This window comes from Vulpes vulpes, chromosome 7 (assembly GCF_048418805.1).
Source record: "Vulpes vulpes isolate BD-2025 chromosome 7, VulVul3, whole genome shotgun sequence".
NCBI classification, from domain to species: Eukaryota; Metazoa; Chordata; class Mammalia; order Carnivora; family Canidae; genus Vulpes; species Vulpes vulpes.
The window spans coordinates 55,853,751-55,877,412 of NC_132786.1; positions in this window are offsets into that span (position 1 = coordinate 55,853,751).

Sequence of the window (23,662 nt, forward strand, 5' to 3'; positions counted from 1 at the left end):
ACTTATAATCATTCTTTATCATACATGAGTCCCAGAGGTGTACTGGAGGCAGCTCCTAATGGCTCGTGAGAGCCCGTTCTTAGGTCTTCAGGAATTTTGTGAATAAGTTGTAAAATACAGACATTAACAAATTAAATTATATAGGAAACAAATGATATTAAAAACAAGTAATACTCAAAACTTCTTATTCCATAATCATTTTGCTATTATATGCTTTTGAGATTATTTATATCTATTTGGGAAATAGTATATAATATCATGCTACTGTGTATCTATCCTAAACATTGCCTTCAATGGTGTCCTACAGCTTGAAATCAGCCATAATGTATCTGTATCACAGTAGCCTGAAAATTATAAATCAGGCCTTGAGTTATTGTTTCAACAAAACAAAACAGGAATGATCTAAACTTCAAAAAGTGATGATGAAAATGTTAATAATACAATTTAAGTGTAAAAGTGTGTTGTGTCTGTAGCCATTGCACAGAGAATAACAAAAACTTGAGAAAATACTCTTGGAATTTTTTTAAAACTGCTGATTCAGGAAAGAAGCTATTCATTTCATTGTTAAAAGAGTAAATTTTAAACATGTATCCTCATTGTTTCTTTTTTTTTGTACTCATTAATTTTTGCACTCATGAATTTAAATTTTATTTTATTTTATTTTATTTATGATAGGCACACAGTGAGAGAGAGAGAGGCAGAGACACAGACAGAGGGAGAAGCAGGCTCCATGCACTGGGAGCCCGACGTGGGATTCGATCCCGGGTCTCCAGGATCGCGCCCTGGGCCAAAGGCAGGCACCAAACCGCTGCACCACCCAGGGATCCCTGCACTCATGAATTTAAATGAAAATATCAGATAACAATCATGTTGGATTGAAAATTTTTCATCAATAGCAACCATAGTCATCAGTTGGCTACTGATACAAAGATTCAGTAAAATCAGTGAAAGCATTCTTTGAGAGTAAGCTGTATGGAAATGGTAATAAAAAAACATTGTATATCATATTAATTTTTTAAGAAATGGGCACTCCAAAGGCTTTTCCTCTTTCTCTGTTGTTCTTCTACTTCACCTATTCATACACAATCATAGCTATTCCCAAAGGACTCCCAGGACCTTAAATCAACACTCTGTAATATAATAGTTGCCATAAGCTGACTTGATTTTCTAGTGTACAACTTAAACCTTCCTTTCAGAAAGGTATTTATTGGCCCCTTTTGAAGAAGGAGAGCCCTCTTGGTTCAATCAGTTAGAGTCATGAGGTTGAGGTTGCACTTGATGAGGGCCAGGTCATACTCAGACAGTTTTCAGAAAAGAAAGTAATCATATCAAGATTTTTCTAACCAAATCTCTACTTATTTTTAAGCAGATTCAGTATGTAGCTTTAAATATGCCTCGTGCTTATTTGATTAGAAGGATAACCTTAATAAAATAATATTTACTTGCTCCGTTTCTGAAGACTTTTGTAAATTTCTGTTTTCATGACACTTCAAAATTTACACTTTGAAATAAGCAGACCTTTAATCTTTTTTTTTTTTTTTTTTTAAGATTTGATTTATTTAATCAAGACACACAGAGAGAAAGAGGCAGAGACACAGGCAGAGGGAGAAGCAGGCTCCATGCAGGGAGCTGAATGTGGGACTGGATCCCGAGTCTCCAGGATCACGCCCTAGGCTGAAGGCGGCGCTAAACCACTGAGCCACCCGGGCTGCCCAACAGACCTTCAATCTTAAAATATTTTGCTTAATCCACTTTTTAAAAGTGTTTAGAGGAGGAAGAGGCAGAGAAAGAGAGAGGGAGAGAAGAAGACTCCCTGTGGAGCATGGAGCACAGAGTGTAGAGCTTTTCTTGGACCCAATCCCCCCAAACACTGAGATCATGACCTGAGCCAAAATCAAGAGTCAGAGGCTTAACTGAGTGAGCCACTGAGGCACCCCTAACTTGATCCATTTGTGAAAGCATGACCATTACAGTGAAGGGGTGCACATGAGACACTCCAGAATGTGCCACTTTGGCATAAAGATAATTTCAAGTTAAAAGTAATCGAAACCCAGCAGAGGCAGAAAAAGTTCTCTGCATCCCCCTCAACTGCTTAAATTTACTTTGGAAAAGAGAACCTCTCCCAGGAAGAGAGCTATTAATGGAAACTCCCCTTTACCTAAGAAAAGCAGCTGCAGGTTAGGGCAACCTTTGTTTTTCAAATCATCTCCTTTCACCTTCCTGTGGGCCCCTTCCTCTTTGTATACCCAGGGCCTTTCCCTCCTAAATTCCTGTTAGCTTCCAGTTGCTTCATTGTCTTTGGTCAGTGTGGATTCCCCATTTGTACCTCCTATCAAATTTGATTTTCTCCTGTTAATTGTTTTATAAGTCAATTTGATTTTAAGTCCAGCTAGAAGGACCATAGGGCAGAGGAACGTCTTCCTCCTCAACAACAGAATCTATACTTTGATTGCATATTGCATATAAACCACATAAAATATAAAATTTAAAACCACTATTATTTGTAATAATTTTTCTATAGTTTAAGGCAATATCTAAATGGAAATTCTCATGTGGAATAGTCAACTAATAGCAGCTTATGTGCTTAAAAAATCAGAAACATGTTTCTGATTACTTTTCATAATTAATGACAAAATTATTAAAATCATTTATTATTTCTTTAAGCATGAGGAATAATGCCTTAATGTTCTGGAGGTCGTCAAGGCATGAGAACTTCAAAACAAATATAACCACCAAGACTAAGTGATGATTTATAGTCATGAGTGTGTATGTATATATATTTTTTTAATTTTATATATAGATATATAAAATTCTATACACAATATATAGAAATTTCCTAATTATATATGAAACCAAAATGCACTCTTGATATTGACATAATATACAATTCATTATTTTTAAAATATTAGTATTATAAGAAATAAAATATTCTCAGGGAGAGGGTCAGAGATGGTTGATTTATTAACAAATCTCAGTACGCCAAAAAAAGAAAATAGAGACACTTTTAACATCTCTGTCTTTTTTAAAATAAATTTTAAGCACACTGAAATGCTACAGATTTGTTCTAACAGGGCAAGGTATGTGGATCAGGTGCTTAGTTTTCTAATAAATACTTACATGCTGTCAGATATGCTTGTCAAGATGTCACACTTGTAAGTAAAAAGCCGTATCCTTCAAATAAATAGTTGGTATCTATAATGAATACTCAGGGATGGCAATAGTTACTGTCTACTAAAATTATAACCCAACTGTTATTTTACAATTTCAGGAAGCACCATAGCTCATAATAGCAGTAATTTACATTCAAACAGACACAACTGTGTTATTTTACTACCAATTATAGTCTTATATGTATTTCCATGTCACTGTCTACATTTGAAAATGCAATTAATTTGGAGGCTTAAAGAATACAAACTGGCTCACCACAAGAAAACATGCTAACAAATGCTGGATTTCTAAAACAAGAAATTAATGCATATTTATTAAGCTCATATTAATTATGAATAAAACTACAATCAAGAGTGGAGAGGATACAGCTTATCTTTCCAATCTCTGGCACCATTGGTAGAAGAGCATGTCTTAAGAGAAATGAAAGGAACACTCAGTGTCATATGACATATAATGCATTCAAGCTCCTAGGTTTTTGAAGATCTCAGTTTCATGTTTCCTGGCTTTTATGGGAAAAGCTTTCATTCAATGAACATTTAGGCTGCTAGCTAGTCTGGATGATACATAGATGAATCCCTCAGGTTTTTTTTTCCAGTGAGCTTACAGTAAACTACCAGAGAACAGGCACACGTACAAATACACACATCAAAAGAAAAAAAAAATAATGTTAACACTGAATACGACCATCTTCCTTAAGGAAGAATGTGATGACAATAAAGTGAATCTCTTGAAGTTGCTTTTGTGACCATATACCTATTTCTTTCCACTAATGAGGTAACATAAGCATTTTACAACAAAAATGACTTAAAAACATTTTGTATAGGGGCGCCTGGGTGAAGCAATAGGTTAAGCATCTACCTGCAACCCAGGTCATGATTCTGGAATCCTGAAATCAAGGCCCACATCTGGCTCCCTGCTCTGGGGTACAGCCTGCTTCTCTCTCCTGGGCCCCCCCACCCCCCGCTCCAGCTCATGCTCTCTCAAGTAAATAAATAAAATATTTTTAAAAATTGTATAAAACTTCCCTGCATATCCGAAGAATGGTATTTAGGGTGGTAATTTCCTATTGTCGCCACAGACATCATTTCCTATGGTGAAAGGCATGGGAAGGGGAGACTCAAAATGGGGGTGAGGGACCTATTTTACCTTGCTCTGGGCGTAGTCTTCTCCTGCCTGAGTTTGAAGGAAGGCCTTGTGGTTTTAAACTGCCAGCTATTGGGATTATTACTTGCTGTCCGGTGTAATGTCAACACTGTTTATTGTTTAGTTTGGACCTCTTTTGGAGCAATGCATTAAATATAAAACATGCATTTTTAATGAAAAATCATCCTGAATTTTCTTTCATCACCAAAGTTGATACTGAACATAAAATTGGCACAGAATTATTTTTAACATTTACAATCCAACATACCTAGGGATATTACTAAGCATATGAAAATTAGGAGAGAAAAAATTAATGAAGAAGCATCAGTATCTACTTCAAAAATTAATGCTTGGATGCGTATTGCTCTGTGAAGCATACATTTTATATAAATCAAATGATTTCTTGCAATTAATTGAACTTATCTGCAATTCTAAGTTTTGTTGTGTATTCATGAAAATTGAGATAATAGCTTTTAAGGTGTTAGCTCCAATAGCAATAGAAGAATTTAAAAATTCAATAACATAATTCAAAGAAACTAGTTAATTTCAATAATGTTTGATTTTTTTATCTAATTCATAGACTCAAAGCAAATCTTTGTAAGTTCATCCATGTAGGGTGAAATATTTGATATTTTATGAATGCTATCTAAATTTAGTTAAAAATTAAACATGAAGATAACAACTGTTCATTTCAAAATGATAAAACAGGGAAATTTTTCCATGAATTACTACATAATAGAAAAAAATTCTCATCTAATTTTAAAAATATTATAGTAAAACAAAAAATGAAATTAAAAGACATATAGATTGTAACCCACAGCTATATGGTCAATTAATCTTCAACACAACAAGAAAGAATATCCAAGGGGAAAAGGTCTCTTCCACAAAGGGTGCTGGGAAATCTGGGCAGCAACATGCAAAAGAATGAAACTGGACCACTTGCTTACACCATGAACAAAAATAAAATTAAAATGGATTAAAGACCAAAATGTGAGATAGGAAACCATCAAAATCCTAGAGGAAAACACAAGCAGTAACTTCTTTGACCTCCAGAACACAGGGTAAATATACCCCAAAAACCCAATAATGTTTCTATACCCTAGAAATGAAAACTTAGGTGTTGAATATTACCATTTACAACTACACCACAAAAATTAAACATATAGGTATAAATCCTACAAAATACGCATAAGATATGCCTGCTGCAAAGATATTCACATATATATGGTTAATTGATTTTCTGCAAAGGCCCACAGGAAAAATACTTAGAAACTGAAATATACTTGGAATTGATTGTGTTGCCGACATAATTCATAAACACTTCCAAATAAGCTACACTCTTCACTGCACTAATTGAGTTAGAAGCCATAGTTTTCAAAATGTATAGATTCTGTGTACAATTTGTTGTTACTAATTTTAGTGAGAAATAGTCTATTGAAAACAAAAAGATGCTGTACCATGTAATTTATTTCCTTCTTCCTGTTACCAATTGGAAATCTAACATGTAAGGATTTAGAAATCAACTAAGTGTCTTAAAAAAGTTTTAATTTTTATTTTAACGAGTTCTCTGGTTCTGTGCCTTTGCTCATAACTGTTGTTAAGTTCTTTAATCTAATTAGCTAATGATTTTTACCTCCAAAAATTTGTTTTCAAGATTGTATTGAAATATAACTATTGCAATAAAATTTAGGAGTATGAAAATATTGAAGTTGATCACTCTACTGTCAAGGGCATAACTAAAAATATTAAATAATGAGTTTTAAACTGTGCACAAGTGTACTTCATCTAGCAAACATAGATTGAAGAAAGCACATGTTAATCAAAGGAATCAGAACCTAAATGCCTAATAAATAATGTTATATTAGAACAACCACAAAAATAAACTGAGTGCAAAGTTCAAATTTTTTTTCTTCTTTTTCCCAAAGTTCAAATTTTAAGTATCATAATTGAGAAAAAATCTTTCAAAAGAGATCCTTCTAGAAATTGGATAAAGTTATATTTGATAACATTATGGAATTAATATGAGCCCTACACTTTTGACATTTGACACAGTTAACAAAACATCCAATATAGTCATTTAATTTAGCAGAGTTTTTTTTTTTAATTGAAATACTAATTGTAAATAAGATGTAATCTAGTGAAGGTAAAACAGGCTATAACCGAAAATACTTAGGATAAATATTTACACATTTCAAAAATTAAAATATATGTATATATTTAAATACATAGAAATTCCTCTGACTACCAGGTAAGACAGTGTTTTCTTAATTAGAAAATTATGGTCTACAGTAAAAAATAAATGAAAGTATAAGCTATTTTAAAATTTGTTAACCAGGGGATCCCTGGGTGGCCTAATGGTTTAGTGTTGCCTTCGGCCCAGGGCATGATCCTAGAGACCCAGGACCGAGTCCCACTTTGGGCTCCCTGCATGGAGCCTGCTTCTCCCTCTGCCTGTGTTTCTGCCTCTCTCTCTCTCTCTCTCTGTGTCTCTTGTGAATAAATAAATAAAATCTTAAAAAAATAAAACAAAATTTGTTAACCATAAAATACAACTTTGAAAATTATTGCAGACAATTCTATAGGAAATAAATAATAAGACAGAATTTAAAAGCATCATTTTTACAAAGTACTAATTGCAGAGAATTAAAAATTAGGTCAGATAAGATTATAAATTTTAAAGTATGGAAATATAGCTCAGATAATAATTATATTTATGCTATTTTTAAAGCTCAAATAATCAAAACATTCATGTAATTTCAATTTAATGCAGATAGATGATAATTTATAGAATAAATTTATTTTCAGTGATATTTTAAAATATGACCATTTTTATGATGTACAATATAATAAGTCCAACATTTTTTTCAATAAATATTTCACAAAAGTTTATAAATACAGAGAGATTCTATTTTTGTACATTTTTCCACTCTTTCAAGTGTCCAGCTTTGGATTATACATTTTTTAACATTCCCTTGACAACTCTAATACTCTATTTAGGTCCAGCAAAGATTTTTAGAATAAATATTGAAGATATTGAAGTCTCTGGTTTTTTGTGTTTGTTTTGTTTTTGCTTTTGTTTTAGAGAGGGCAGAGAGAGAGAGAGAGTGCATATGTGGGGCAGGGAGGGGTTGGGGAGAGAGAAATCCTCAAGCATGCTACAAGGAACACAGGGGTGTATATGTATCTCCAATTATTGTTTTATTTTCTTTAGATAGAGGTGGAATGCCTGGATCATGTGGTAGTTTTATATTTAACTCTGAGGAACCACCACACTTTTTGACAGTGGCTGTCCCAATTTACATTCCCACCAATTTTTTCTGGTGCATGAGTGTTCCATTTTTTCTGCCTTTTTGCCAGCACCTGCTATATCTTAACTTTTCAATAATAACCACTCTAACAAATGTAAGGTAATATCTCATTGTGGTTGGTTTTGATCTGTGTTTTCCTGATATTTGGTGATGTTGAGTAACTTGGCATGTATCTGTTAACATTTGTGAATTTTCTTTCGAAAAACGTCTACTCAAGTAATTTGTCCAATTTAAGATTGGATTGTTTTTGTTTGCTTGTGGTTTTTGCTACTGAGTTGTAGGAGTTCCTTATATATTTTGGATTTTAAAATACTTATCAGGCAGCCCGGGTGGTTCAGCGGTTTAGTGCCGCCTTCAGCCCAGGGCATGATCCTGGAAACCTGGGATCGAGTCTCACATCAGGCTCCCTGCATGGAGACTGCTTCTCCCTCTGCCTGTGTCTCTGCCTCTCTCTCTGTGTGTCTCTCATGAATAAATAAAATCTTAAAAAAAATACTTATCAGACATATGATTTGCAAATATTTTCACTTATTCTGTAGGTTGCCTTCTCATTGTGTTGTGAAGGTGTATAGTTTGATGTAATCTCACTTCAAACGTTTATTTTTGCTCTTTTGTTCTTTTGGTGTCATATTTAACAACTTATTGCCAAAACGTATTGCCAAGTATCAAGGAAATTTCTCCTTATGTTGTTTTCTAGGAGTACTACAGCTTCAGGTTTTATATTTGTCTTTATCCATTTCAAGTTATTTTTTGTGATTGGTGTAGGATTGGGCTCCAATTCATTCTCTTTATGTGGATATCCTGTTTTCTCAATACCATTTTCTGAAAAGACAATCTTTTCTTCATGTGTATTCTTGACTTTCTTGTCAAATATTACTTGACTATATATGTGTGAATTCATTTCTGGGCTCTTGGTTCTGCTCCAGTAGTCTTATAAGTCTGTTTTTATGCCAGCAGCATAGTACTTTGATTACTATAGCTTTGTCATGTGGTTTCAAGTCAAGAAGTGTGATGAGTCCAGTTCTGTTCCTTTTTTAACAAGATTGGCTTGGCTGTTTGGGATTTTTGTGCTTCCCTTTGAATTTCAAGTGTCTTTTGTTTGGTTGGTTGGTTCGTTGGCTGTTTTTGTCCCCCCCCCCCCCCCCACCACACCCCCCTGAAAATACCTTTGGAATTTTTATAGGGATTGAATTGAATCTGTAGATAGCTTTGGGTAGTGTAAACATTTAAATACTATTAACCTTTCCTATCCATGACCGTGGGATATATTTCCACTTATTTGTATCTCCCTCAATTTCACTGCTTAAAATATCATTTTCAGTGTGAAATCTTTCACTTCCTTGGTTATATTTAATAAATTTAATCTGGTTCAGCTACTATACTCAATCATCCAGAGAGGATCTCACAGACATACCATGGAGAAAGAAAGTCATACTAAATCAGTATTAATGTAGGATTCCATTTAGATAAAATTTAAAAATTGCCAAAAATAAATCTATGGTTCCCTTTGGAAGAGATGGGCTAAGAGTATCAAGATTTCAGTTTAGAAGACTATTCCATATCTTGATGAGCATGGGGTGTCTTACATGGAAAATAGGTGGATAATAGCTTTTTGAAAGACAAGAAGTGGAAATCTCAAAGCCTGGGTATTTAAAAATTAGTGTAGTGCATGTAAGCACACACGATGGTAATTTGAATGAAAGTAGTGATAAATGCATGTGGTAAGGTTTAAGGAACTTGGAAATTGAATATAGCAACTGCACTGAAAGGTCTTAAAAAAACCAATTCAAGAAAATCTAAATTATTTTGATCCAAGGGTAAGGAGGGTTTATAGGTCAAGATAGCTCAAGATTTCTTACTACCTACATGCAATATATATAACATGTTTTATACATGTATTATTTTATATATATATATGTTTATATATGTGATTTATTGTCTTTAAACCTTTGGGATAAAATTACTTGTCCTATATTTCTGATACTTCTAGGAATGTTTACAAGAAAGGGAGATATGTTATTGGGTGAAATTACATAAAATAATCACATGAAGAAAATTTATGAAAAACATTTATGAGCTACACTCATAAATCAAATATTTCTTTTCAAAAAGATTCATTCTTGTAGCTTTGGTTACACAGTGTAGACTTTTAAAATATTGTTTCTATTTGCAGCTTTATTTTTTATTTATATTTTAGCAGGATAAAATGTGGTATCCTCATTAAAACCGTGATGGTCTGCATTTGTAAAGTTGAAGGCACTTAACAGTAATGATTCTTTGCATTAGAGAGTGACAAGTTCTCTTGATAACTACACTGTTTTCTGATCTATCAGTTCCACAATCAGTCCTATTTTTTTGATAGAATATTGGTTGTATTAAAATTGCCTTCCATCTATTGAAGTTAAGGAAGTAATATGAAAGTACATATTGAAAATTATGCATTCACACAGACACACAAATAAAACTTTAGCTAAAGTTATGAGAAATTAAAGTAAAATTATTAAGCTATTGCCATTTGCACATGAAAATTCATGTGAATAATATTTATTGGTCTTACTGTTAGGTGCCTGTATTACAGCAAAATGCTAAACAAAATAAAAAATATATTGGCTTACTATATTTATCTAGAACATATGGAATAAATCTTTAAAAAACATGGCTTGCATCATTAGATTAGGAATGAATATAAGGAAGGGGTTTGCTTTGAGATTTGACTACTGCTGTATTTTCTTAGATAATTGTGGTTCATACAACTGCGCACTTGGTAGTCGATAGAAACATTCATACCTTTCAGGGTTGAAACACAGTTAATAAGACTTGAGATTGATTTTCAAAACATTCATCGTCTCAAAACCACATGGAGTTGATTTCATACATTTTTAAGGAAACAATAAAATTATACTTTTGTCTCTTTGATAGTGATATTTTAGCTATATAGAAATTACAGTGCTTCCTACTATATTGAATGGATCCAAGATTATTTATACATATATTAAGTATGTTATAGATTGACTTACATAATACATATTTTATTATCTATTATTCTAAGATATCCAAAACAAAGTCTCCTTCACCACCCTAAATCATTATCAATTACTATAGCATATATGATGGGAAACCCATGGAATTACATTCAGTATTTTTAATAATAATAAATTTCATAGCATGCTGTTATGTAAAAGTAAAATATGGTTTGTTTGTTGTCGTCAATTAAATTATCTTATTTCGTGCAGAAAACTAATATTTACCAGGATAAATAGCCTATAGAGTAAAATCAATTAAGTGACAATGTTTATTATATTTTAAAGTATACTATTTTGTCTAAAAGAGAAGTACAAATTAGAATGGATTTGCTAATAATCACCTTAGTAATGTTATTAATATAAAGTACATTCTGGATGATTTTTAAAATTTGTTTTTGGGATTGACTATCCTATTTTAGACCAGTCAAAAGCAAAGCAACATTATAGAAATTCATATGATGATTACTAATGGTCATTCTAAACTCCGGGTTATATAAACATCCACAAAAAAGAATGCCCAAAGGAGTCATCACAAAGGAATAAATGGCTTCTTGCTAAGAAGTAAATTCAAAGCTCAGGTCTGTATTTTTATTGGAGAAAATAAAAATCAATATTTCCTATGTGTATCTGTGTGACTATAATAGAGATTCATTGTTGTACATGGACCGCATCTAATAATGCCAGCTTTGGTTGTGCTTCTTTAATGTCAATCATTTCATATACACTTTTTTGGAAACTCCTACTTTTCAGTTCTTAGTATTTGATAATATCTGGGAGAATGTCCCCAGAAGGATATTCAATCTGCATACTGTCCTGGTCTTTAGCTCCGTTAAGTGTAGGTATGGGGCCTAGGCTGGCCTGGCCTTGGTGAGACCCTGCTGCAGTCAGCAGAGGGTGGTTCACATTATGTTTGGGATTTCAAGGACATCAGTGGCAAATTGTAGTAATTTGGGCAGAACTGGAGTACTCCCTTTTCACAGGCTATGGCCATTATTATGAGGAATGATAAACCTGTTATTCCAGAAGTGTGTTTGCTGTTGCTTTTCCTTCCATGTTTGTGCATAATGACTAAATTATGTGCATAATTATTAAAAACTGAGTACCTAATATATGACAGTCCCCAGGCACTCTTGGTGGTCCACGGCAATATGGCCACCGCAGCCTCCCTCTGATTCCTCAAACACCCTGTGTTCAAGTGCAGTTCAGGCCTTTGTATTTGATGTTGTCATCATGGAGGTGTCAGTGGTCTAATCTGCCCCTGTCTAGATCCTTCCCTTTGTTCAGGCATCATCTTTAGGGCAGGCCTTGCCTGGCCTTCTGAGGGACTTAGAGGTTCACTCTCTATGCCTTGACTGTAATTTATTACTACTTTTTTTTTTTTACCGACTGTTAACTTTTTGTCATCTGTCTTCTCTCACTATAGTGTTTAATTGCTAATTTACTGGAATGGCTCTCTTACCTTTGCCTTCTGATAGATAAGGACATGGGCCAGAACAGAACACATGTTGTTGCCAAGTTTGGACCATTTCTGTGTTTGTCTGTCTGTCTTTGCATACCATTGATTGGCAAGTGAATACAGATTGCCTTCCTTTTTCCTTTCTCAGGGACAGACCAGTGGGTAATATCCTATATCGCTCCAAGTAAGACTTTTTATCCTTCACATACCCTTTCCCCATTACCCTTTTTTTCTGCTCTGTCATCCTCACCCTCATTCCCCACTTCTGGCCCATCAACTCCAACACTTTCTTTCTCATTCAATGAGTTCAGTTAGATATGTTCCAATGATTGTATCCTTCTCAGGGTGAAAGAAACATATTTATCTTGTATGAAAATCGATGCAAGAAATGTTTGTTAAAAGACATTTTGCTCTGTGTTTAAATATGCTTGTTAGTTGATGAAATTCAGAGTAATTTTTACAGAATAAATAAAATGGCCTAGAGAGTGTTTCAATTTTTTCAGTCTCCTCAAAGCATTTTACTCCCAGGGTAATCATAGACTAAATTCTTATATAGTAGTTATATGTCATAGCTCAAAAGAAGACTCCAGTATCTTCAAATTTGATAATTCAGGGCAATATAATAAATTAGAGAGAATTGTGAAATTTTATCAAGAACAAGTAGGGGCACAGAACTTTCCTTTGCTGGCCAAACTAGCTTCCACATGAATAATTAATTGTATGTTTTGAAAATATTATCAGAGAAAGACTATATTTTAACATATTTGGAGTTACTGGGTAAGGCTAATAACTACCGTGGTAGTAAAACTCTTTGGGTTGATCCTTGGATAGTCGTTTCCCAGCTAAAACAACATTGTCATTTCTCCAACAAGAAGAGTTAAAACAAAACAGAGCAAGCACAAATGAAAAAAAAACAAACAAACTACAAAACCGAGGACCTCTAGTGAATCTTCAGAAGTAGATGATCCCCAGGAAGAGACATCTTGGCAAAGATCTGGGATAAGCCAATGACCAAACAGGCACCCTGCTCCTGCCTGAGACCACCAAAATAAGACCACCTGGATGCCAGAAGCCATTAACTGCAGTATGTTTATTTGAAAATTTTGCTCTTTACCCTCTACACTATTTCCTTTCCTCCTATTGGTATAAAGTCCTAATTTGTTAGTAGACACCTTTCTCCCTAAATCATGGTCTTCCCGGGACTCTTACCATTGATAATCACCAGATTATATAATGTCATTGTCATACCAGATGGTTAAAAACAGATTATTCTAAAAAGTATGTGAAAGTATTTTTAAAGAGGTCAAAATACATGATATAAGATCACTATCCATTGAATGGACAGGGTTCAGTTTGTGTTGATGATGGTTTATCCTTTAGCTTAAGCTAAAAATCCACCAGAAGCAGGGACTATTAAAATAAAAATATGTGATTTTTATTATATATTGTATCATATGTCATATAGTAATCCAGTGATTGCTAAACTCTGTGTGCTTGTGTGTTTGGAGTGGGTGGTAGTTGTGGTGGGAGGTGAGAACTTATATAGGAACTGTAACTTGCAAAACAGACTGACAAAATAGATAAATCTACCAAGCAAAAACAAGATATACATCACACACTCTGCAATTAGACCCCTTTAATATCAGCTTGATCAGACCCATATGTTCCAGGAAATAAAAGAATAATACAGGAAAATGTTCCTATATTTCTACATGGACTCATGGGTTCTAATGAGATCAATAACCATTCCTGTACTACCTATTTGATATATCCCAATCAATCCCTATCCCTGCACAGACAAGCTTATGGCTAACCTCAGGTTAACAAATACTAAAATTATCTTTCCTTAACTTCTGTGAAAAGCCCCAATCACTGTTTTGGATATTATTCCTTGCTACAAATTAAATAAGCCTACATTTTTTAAAAGCCATGACTATATTCTTGGTAATCTTTAGTTGGTGGCTTTTAACATTTGTTAACAAAGGTAAAATTCAATACAATCATAGAATAGTTGTGAAACAGACATTGGATAGGCTCCAACATTGCAGTTTCAGAGTTTTACTTAAGTGGCCACAAAATTCTGTACTACCTTATTTAAATATTTTCCTCTTTATTGCTTTTAATTAAGTCCTGAACCTGGTGAGTGGTGAAAAAATTAGATGATTTTAAAGAATGACTAAAAGGAAAATATTTGCGAGAAAATATTTTCTTCATTCCCACGCCTGTTAAAAAGTTTCAGCAACCACACACGTCAATGAAAATTTATGTTTATAAAACAAGTCTTACTTTATTTTTTTCAACCTGTATGACTGTCTTTATAGCATCGATTTTTTTAAGAAGCAAATCCAATATCCACATGATCAATTATTCTATCCCCTACAATAATGTAAGGGTTAAAAGGTGTAATGTAGTAAAGAGTGCTTTAAAAAAAAAAAAAACTCAATATATTCTTTTAAACTTCCAGAAAACTCTTATTTCTCTGACACTATCTAAATGCTGATTTCCTAATACTTCCTGATACCCCCAGGTATTTATTGTCTTTGAATCATGCTTAGGAAAAATCGGATAAATTACGAGCTTCAGACTAACCAAAGTAGAGCAATTATATGAATTATCTGATATTGAAAATGTGTGTAATTTAGGCTATTATGATTATACATAAAATGATAAAAGCTACCTTTCCCTCTTAGGAAAGTGTGTAACAAGTTTAAAACAAAGGTTAGGCAGCAATTATGAATTATAGTTAGGAACAGAATAAATTGCTGTCCTGGCTTCTTGCATTATTACTATGATTATTTTATTTTTAAAAAATATTCTTACCAAAATTTCTAAGTGTATTTTATCAAATACAACTAATGAACTAGAGAGAGTTAATGGTCAAGCTCTATTTCAAAATATTTAAAATATAAGCTTTGACCTTAAACAACATTTTAGGAAGTTTGGGAAGGCATAGGTGAAGTTATATGGATTAACATGTTTAACAAAAAGGATTAATGTTTTTCAACCTTTAGGTTCCATCTGATACAACACAAAATCTATTTAGTTATATGAATAATCATGTTATCCACTTCATTTCCCCAAAATAAATAAGTTGAGTTGAGAGTGGAAAAGTGTGAAAATGCCCCATTTGCAAGTAAATTCTTATTTCGATTTTGAGCTCATTGGTCCATTTGATGCAAGAAAATTAAATCAAAATAAAATTTCCATAAGCATTGCCCATTAGTATACATACCATCACATAGCACAATGAGAGCTCAGTGAATGTTTGCTCCTACTTGAAACTGTTACACTTGTTAATTTTTGGTGGATTTTTGTGTGTGATTGATATGGTAAGGGGAAAAATACCCTTGTTTTGAGAATTCATCGTGTCACATTAAATTTCCCAAGTTGCTTTCTTTCTTAGAGTGAAGCTAAATGTAGGTACCTCCACCTAAAAGATGGGGTCCTAGGCTTCTGGTCTGTACCATGAATGATCAGAATTGCTGGGATAAGCCAATGACCAAACAGGCACCCTGTGCCTGTGGTTTAGTACTTGCCAAAGTATAAGACTCTAAGACATGAGCAAAACCACACATCTGTTATGTTGGTGCCAACCTGTCGGCTCCCAGCTGCCAACAAGTCAAGACTGCTTTTCTTTTGTTCTGCCTTCCAAATCTTGCACAGTGCCTCTCTGTGGAAGACTGTAACCAGAACCCAGCAGGGAAGAGAATCTGGAAAATGCAGGGACAGCTTAGTAGGATAAGAATGCTTCTGAAATTCAACAAATGTATGCAGTAAGTCCACCCCCTTAGATAGTTAGTTCTCCATTCATCTTCAATTCATATTTAAACTTCCAAGCTCCTCAGTGGCAACATTATAGTTTGCCTAATGTGGTGCTAGAAAGATGTGTTTATTATAAGCTCAAAAATGAGAGACCAAAACTTCTTATAAGTCTGTACTTTCCTGTGATGTAAGACGTCTACCAGCCCAACTGTCATTCCCTTTTGATATCATGTAACACAAGGATCACAAACACCAATTTATCATGTCTAAAAAATTAGTAGAAAGGTGATGAGCTTCTGCAACTTGTCACATGGATGTAGTTGGTATTTATAAGTTCTTTCTTTCAATACCAATTACTTGTTTCCTTTGCCCTCAGCTGGAGCTTCATCCAGGCATCATTTTTAACTTCAGACATTGAACGAAACCTCATTGAAACTTTGGGTCATTAATGATCTTACTGATTTTCCTGATTTGCTGAATTACTGCTATAGAGGTGTTATAGTCTTTCATTAACTTATAGTACTAGACAAGGGGCAGTACCAGAGAATCACCTGAATTCTAGATTTTCTTCTGTCAACCCCATTTTGGAGCAGCAATTCCATCCTTCCTTGATAAACAGGATCCGTCAACTGTGATCCCCATTTATTGCTGATTGCTAAGCCATATGTGAAAACGGGGCAGCCTCAACTTGCAATTCTGAACAACTTTTGACGTGCTTCCTGGTAGAAACATACCTTCTTTGGTATCTATAAACTGGCAGTGTCCAAGGTATGAGGGAGAGGAAATGTGATATAAGAGAGTTTGAGGGTATATGCTGATGTTCCCACAGTTGTTTAGCATCATCCCTCCTTTCTGGCTTCTTCACCATACCTGGCCAAGCTGAAAACAAAGCCAAGGTGCTCCCTCCTTAGATGCCCTAGTGGGACATGCAAACCACATGAGCTCCTGCCAATGTGTGGGAATCGTCACCAGCAGTATTCATCCCATCCAGTCTCTTCCTTTGTCTTCCAGGCCATTTTTGGACCTGTTTCAAAGACCTGGAGCAATGACAAGTAAGAATAATAAAGTCAGGCATCTTTATGTTGGTTCTGAACTCAAGGGGAAAAAAAAAAGCCATGGTCACTATTACAATAATTGCTCTAGGGCAGCCCCGGTGGCTCAGCAGTTTAGCATTTAGCTCAGGGCATGATCCTGGAGACTGGGGATCGAGTCGCACGTCGGGCTCCCTGCATGGAGCCTGCTTCTCCCTCTGCCTGTGTCTCTGCCTCTCTCTCTCTCTCTCTCTCTCTCTCTCTGTGTGTCTCTCATGAATAAATAAATAAAATATTTAAAAATAAATAAAAATAAAATAATTGCCCTTTTTTATGCAAATTTTCTTTCTCAGAATATCAATTAGATTCATCTGTGTATCAAACCATATCATAAGCTACTAGTTTTTTTTTAATTCTTATTTATTTATGATAGTCACACAGAGAGAGAGAGACTTAAATATGTCTTAAATGTCTTAATAAATAAATAAATACATACATACATTAAAAAATTCCAGTACAATTAACATAATTTTATATTAATTTTAAGACACAGAGGCAGAGACATAGGCAGAGGGAAAAGCAGGGTCCTTGTGGGGAGCCTGATGTGGGACTCAATCCCAGGATCCCGGGATCATGACCTTGAGTCTGGGTGGCTCAACCACTGAGCCACCCAGGTGTCCCTATACTGGAATTAAAATAAAATATAAAAAATGGATTCTCTGATCATAGGCAGTGCTGAGTGAAACTTCATGATGATGAATAAGGTATTTAATAAATACATGGATGGTGGTATTGGCAGGATTAATAGAAGTAGAAAACACAGTTACATATTAAGAAGAAGTGTCTGTTTTACTGTGGATAGATTACAGCTCCTGCCATGATGGGAGGATTCCAATGTAATCAATCTTAATTTGCCACCAGTTGGCTGTTCTTTCCCTCCAGAGAATGATGCCATATCAGGGAATCAACAGTATTTTCTGTTATTGACACATTGGATATGTGGTACTAGTGTTAGCCAAATCAACCTTGGTAAGACAAACACTGTGTAATGATTTTATCACTGCTGCCCTGGCCCTTTTGTGAAAACCAGGCCAGTTGGGAAAGGAGATCAGCTAACCTCCATTGAATGGGTCATTTTTGTCTATCTGGTTGCTGAGACCTTGAAATGTAGAAGATGCAGTTTGATGATCAATCTCATGGCAATTAAACTTTTTAGCCTCAGTTCTTATACTGGGCATCAGCCATACATTTTGTGCTCATTCCTCCACTGTTATTCCTGCCAAGTCTGTGACCATCAGCTAAGCGGTTAGCCAATATATGAGTGGAGCTCCAAAATTTTAGTTCTCTTTTCTCATCAGCAGAGTAGACAAACAGATTTATTGTTCAAGCCTTTTCAGTGAGAGTATTTCCTTACTCACTGGCATTCAGAGATATCCTTTTGAGGGGCTGTGTGATCAATCAGTGTAGTTTCAGGTTGAGTCAGCATGTTACATAAAATGGTAATAAATAAAGCCCCGAGTATTCAATTTCTCGTTTAACTGGTCATAGACAATTCCACATAAATCCATTGATTTGGGTTCAGATAAGAGTGGTCATAGAAGAATAGTAGATAAGTGCTATGGGAGTCTGAACCATTGTTTATGAGGTTTTTATGCCTTTAGAAAGGATTTAGGCATGATATTTTATATTACCCTCATACTTGGTAATGGAATACTTAACCTTATGCCTTCATAGATCAGATAATAACATGTCTTTTCTGATAGGCAGGTCTGACCACAAGGTTGCTTAGTGACTCAAGGTCAAACATTCTGCATCTACCAGTGCCCGCCATTAAGCCAGAGTCTCTTGTCAAAGGAGAATCCTTTTTTTTTTTAATTTTTTAAATTTATTTATAATAGTCACAGAGAGAGAGAGAGAGAGAGAGAGAGAGAGAGGCAGAGACACAGGCAGAGGGAGAAGTAGGCTCCATGCACCGGGAGCCCGACGTGGGATTCAATCCCGGGTCTCCAGGATCGCGCCCTGGGCCAAAGGCAGGTGCCAAACCGCTGCGCCACCCAGGGATCCCCAGGAGAATCTTTATTGGTAGAAGAGAGCATGATTCCCCCCAAACTGCAGTGTTTGCATTATCAGATTTTGCCAGAGGCTTCACATGACATCTGTAGCTGCCAGAGCAGACACTGGAAGCATCACTGATCTGGTTCACAGAGCTCAGGTGACTCACTAGTTTGCAATGTCCTCCACTTGCTCTTATTCTTAACCCATGGAAATTGGCAGCCTTCTGGTTTATTTGGTAAATGTGTCAAATTAGTAAACTATGCTGTCATGTAACTTTCACAATTCAGAGAGTTGCTAAATAGAGTAAGACAGTCATTATTTCCTGATCATCAGATCTAATCAGGACCTGACCAATAGGACAAAATAGTTTCATTTCCAAATTGACATCAAGGTGCTCAAGGTTAGTCTATGACATGATGAAGATGATATAACAGTGAGGTGAGACTGAGAACTTCTATTCCTACCAAGTGAAAGAAAACTACATCTTTCCTGCTTCATATAAACAACAATGCATTTTTCAGTTAGATACTAGCTTTATCTCAGATACCAGAGGTTGTGTTAATTTGCACCTGCAAAGATAAGACATCAATGTAATTGGAGTCCTCACCTGGTTACGTGACCTTGCACTGTCATTCTTAAGATATATTTGCCTTATGCAAAGGCTAATGGGAAAGCTAAGTAAAGGTGTAATAGAAATCATACTGTTTTTTCAAGTCTTTGACTATCGTTTTAAAATTGAAATTTCCTGAGAAATGTGGCTTTCAACTCACCTGACTATTTTGATAGAAGGAGGAAGTTTCACTGATTCTGTCTGAACCTTTAAATCATAACTGTATGTTCGATGGGTTGTAGAGCTGATATTGTAATTCCTCAAGCCACTAAGTATTTCTATGATAAATATGTGTTCAGGACTCACTTGTGCCAAAACTCTATTTATTACTTTTCATAAGCTTCCATTTCAGTGTAGACCATAGGGGTACTTTGTCTTCCCAGAGATTAGGATAAGGTCAGGCATGTTTCTGTCGTACAATCTCCTGCCTCAAGAATTCTTACGCTCCTACTAATGCAAGTCTGCTGGCACTGAGTTCTTTCAGCTTTAGTTTGAAAAATCTTTATTTTGCCTTAATTTTAGGTTGACTGTTTCCTTCTCGCAGCAGTTGAAAGTCTTTCTCTTTTGTTCTGGCTTTCATAGGTTGCGATGAGAAATCTCTAATTTCTCATCTTGGTTCCTCTGCTTTAAGTGCTAATTTTTCTTTTGCTTCTTCATGACTTTTTCTCTATCGTTTTCAGTAATTTGACCCATGTATCTTGGTGTATTTTTGAATTTTATTATTATTATTTTTTAAATCCTGCTTGGAATTCTCTAAAAATTTGGAATATATACTTTGTTATCCTATTAATTTTGGTGAATTCTTGACCATCATCCTATCCTATTTTTTATGGATCATTCTTTTCCTTTTAAGATTACAATTCCAATTACATGTATGTTAGACCACTTGATTAACTTGGGTTGTTTGTGTGTGTTAATTTTCTCTCTTCATGAACCTGAAAGCTCAGTTTTTTCCCCTTAGCTGTGTTTATTTATTTGATAATCTCATTGAAGGCATCCATGATTTATATTGCAATTTTTATTTCTAATATTTCCTGTTCCTTTTTATTTTTTGTTTCCATTGCCCTATGGAATTTCCCATCTGTCCATTCATTTATGTGTGCTTCCCACTATGTTTAAAAATATTTAGCACAGTGACTTTACATTACCTATTGAAATCTACATTTGGGTCATTTCTACAGCTGGTTCTATTGACTACTTTGTCTCTTGTTAATGCTCCCAACCTCACTCCACTTAACTCTATTTTGTGACACATAATTTTTTATTGAATGCCAAGTATCATATGTAAAAAATAGTAGGAAATAAGGTAATCAGCATTTATGTCTAGAAAATATGGATACAGGACACCTGGGTGGTGCAGCTGGTTAAGTGACAACTCTTGGTTTCAGCTTAGGTCATCATCTCAGGTTTGTGGGATCAAGTCCTATTGTCTGGCTCTGCACTCAGCATGGAGTCTGCTTGAGATTCTCTCTTTCCCCTCTGCTCCTCAAGCTTGTGCTCTCGCTCTCTCTCTCTCTCTCTCGCTCTCTCTAAAAACAATAAATAAATCATAAAAAAGAAAATAGGCATCCACTTTTGTCAGACTAATGGTGTGATGAGACAATCTACTAAATAGGTGGGTTGGGTTTAGGTTTTGTTGTTTCTGTCCTATATATTCTTTCATTATTGGTTGGTTCATTGTTTTCTTGTCCTTAGCGAACTTAGGGTATTAGAGTTTTTCCTACTATTCCTACTCAGCCTTCAAATTTTAGCAGTCCCTGTATGTTGGCCCCATAGAGACAGTTTCTTGCAAGTACATGTCTCTCCTCCAGCAGTAGATTGCTATACTTTATTACTTAGTGCTAGGCTTATAGTAGAGGCAGGAGGGTTTCTTGTCCAAATTCCATCATAGGCAGGGCTTTCTTATCAAAGTCCAAGGATGAGATCTCAGCATTCATGCCTCTCCCTCATATGTCAAATTGATCACAAATTCTGCTTTTTATCTGCTGCAGATTTTAGGCAAGAGAGGGTCTCCTGCCCTTCTCAGGATTTTAGCAGAGCTTTTCTTTATATTGCTATAGGATCTTGGGTTGATAAGATTTTTTTTTTTTTTTGGTTTTGGTTTTAGTTTTCTTTGCTTGTGTTGGTTTTGCTTCTACCTTTCCAAAATGGTCCCTGGAGGAAGGGAGAAGGCTTGTCTACCTGTCTGCAAATGACAAATACATTTTGCTTTTATTTTTTATTTTTTTTTTTTTTTAACATTATATGGTCTATTACATTTTGCTTTTAATACTCAACCAACAGTGTTCCTGGGGTTGAGAGAGTTTGCTGTGGGCCTCTGTTGTGGTCCCAGTCTTTTAAGTCAGCAAATGAAACAGAACCATGAAGAAGAAATGTCTGTGAGTGTGGAATCCTTCTTATTTATATGTGAAATTCTAAACTAATATGCTCACCACAGTCTAATCTTAGCTTATATCTTCTTATATATTTTCATGGCAACCACCTCTTCTTCTCCTTCTCCAAAGGTAGAAGTTTTTCCCCCTCTTCTTCAAGGGACTTGTCACTCTGGTTTTTATGGTTATATTATGAGCTCCAGCTATCTGAGGAGTTAAAGGAACACTAAACTTGTGCAGGTTATGTGTTTTTTTTTTTTCTCTAGATGTTAGGATGCCATGACTTTGCTTTCTACTACCATAGTACTTTCCACGCAGGAAAGGAGAGGCTAATAAAATCATTTGAAAAGTTTGAGAAGTGAAAAAATACGGAAGCTCAGAGATTGTAAGGAAGTCACTCTCCGTGATCTTAACTGTGATTGTACTAAAGCAGTGCAATCTCACGAGGGCATCCAAAATCCACACGCAGAATCCCAACTCAGCAAGTTGCTGACACCCATGCACCTGCTTGCAGTTGTCACTTGAGGATAATCTCTTCTACTTTCCTAAAGCCAGAGTTTCTTGGCAGTATCCGTTCACAATCTTCCCAGCAAGACAGACTTGCAAGTGAAATTTTCAGGATTGATGGATTGGTGCCTTGCACACAGCAGAGTTTAGAATGGTGTGAAATATGCTGAGTAACAACAAATAATATCAGGCACATCTCAACCCATTAAATTGTCATTTCTAGAATAAGCAAATGATTAAATATCTGAATATGTATTTACACAACTGATCTTTGAGTAAATGTTACATGTTTTATAATCCCTAAATTATATTTAGAGTGTACTGCAATGGCCCTGCAAATATCACAGGATATACCATTTTTATTTTATTTTAAAAGTGCCAAAAGAAAATGCCAAAGGAAACTCAAGCTAATCAATTGTTAAAACTACCCTTTGCTTGGCAGGAGTCAGATTAGTATATGGAATTCTATAACTTATTAGCTGAGAAACCTATGCATCTTAAATAAAATAATTATATAGATTACAAAATGCTCTATGTAAACAAACATTTTTCACTAGATTCTGGGGGTAAAATATTTTAAGTTTATAGAAAGCTTTTTTTTTTTCTTCAGAGCCAATGCTATGAAGTCCAATATATCCTTCACATCAATGTTCCCTAAGTTTTAAAAATGCAATACAAAATGAATTAATTACTGAAGAATGCAACATAGATGTAAAAAAAAAAAAAAATAAACTGAGTAAAAGAAGCCAGACAGAAAAGAAGTACGATATGATTCTATTCATGCTAGCAAGAAAAGCCTACCATCATCTATTTTGAGGAAACACAGGTGAGCGCTGCCTAGGCCCGGGGCTGTGGGAGGATCTTCCAGGAAGGGGCAGGAGGGAAGTTTGGAACTGATGGGAACATCCTGGACCTTGACTTGGGAGGTGCTCACGTGGCTGTGGACATTCATCAGGGCTCCCTGAAATGTGCTCTTCCAGACGGACGCCCTTTATCTCAGGTACCTGTCCAGGAAGGTGTTAGACAAAGAAGGACACGAGGGGAAGAACCGTGAGGTTCACCCAGGGGGGCAAAGGCGGTTGCCCGGAGGGGGACTTAGAGATGCTGGAAGGTCGAGTCCTCGGTGATGGGGGCAGGGGGTGGTTTCCAGGGATGCTGTGCTAGGAAATGCCCCGAGTGGGAAGCCCATCTGGGTGGCAGTTGCCCCGGGACCACCTGAGAAAGCGA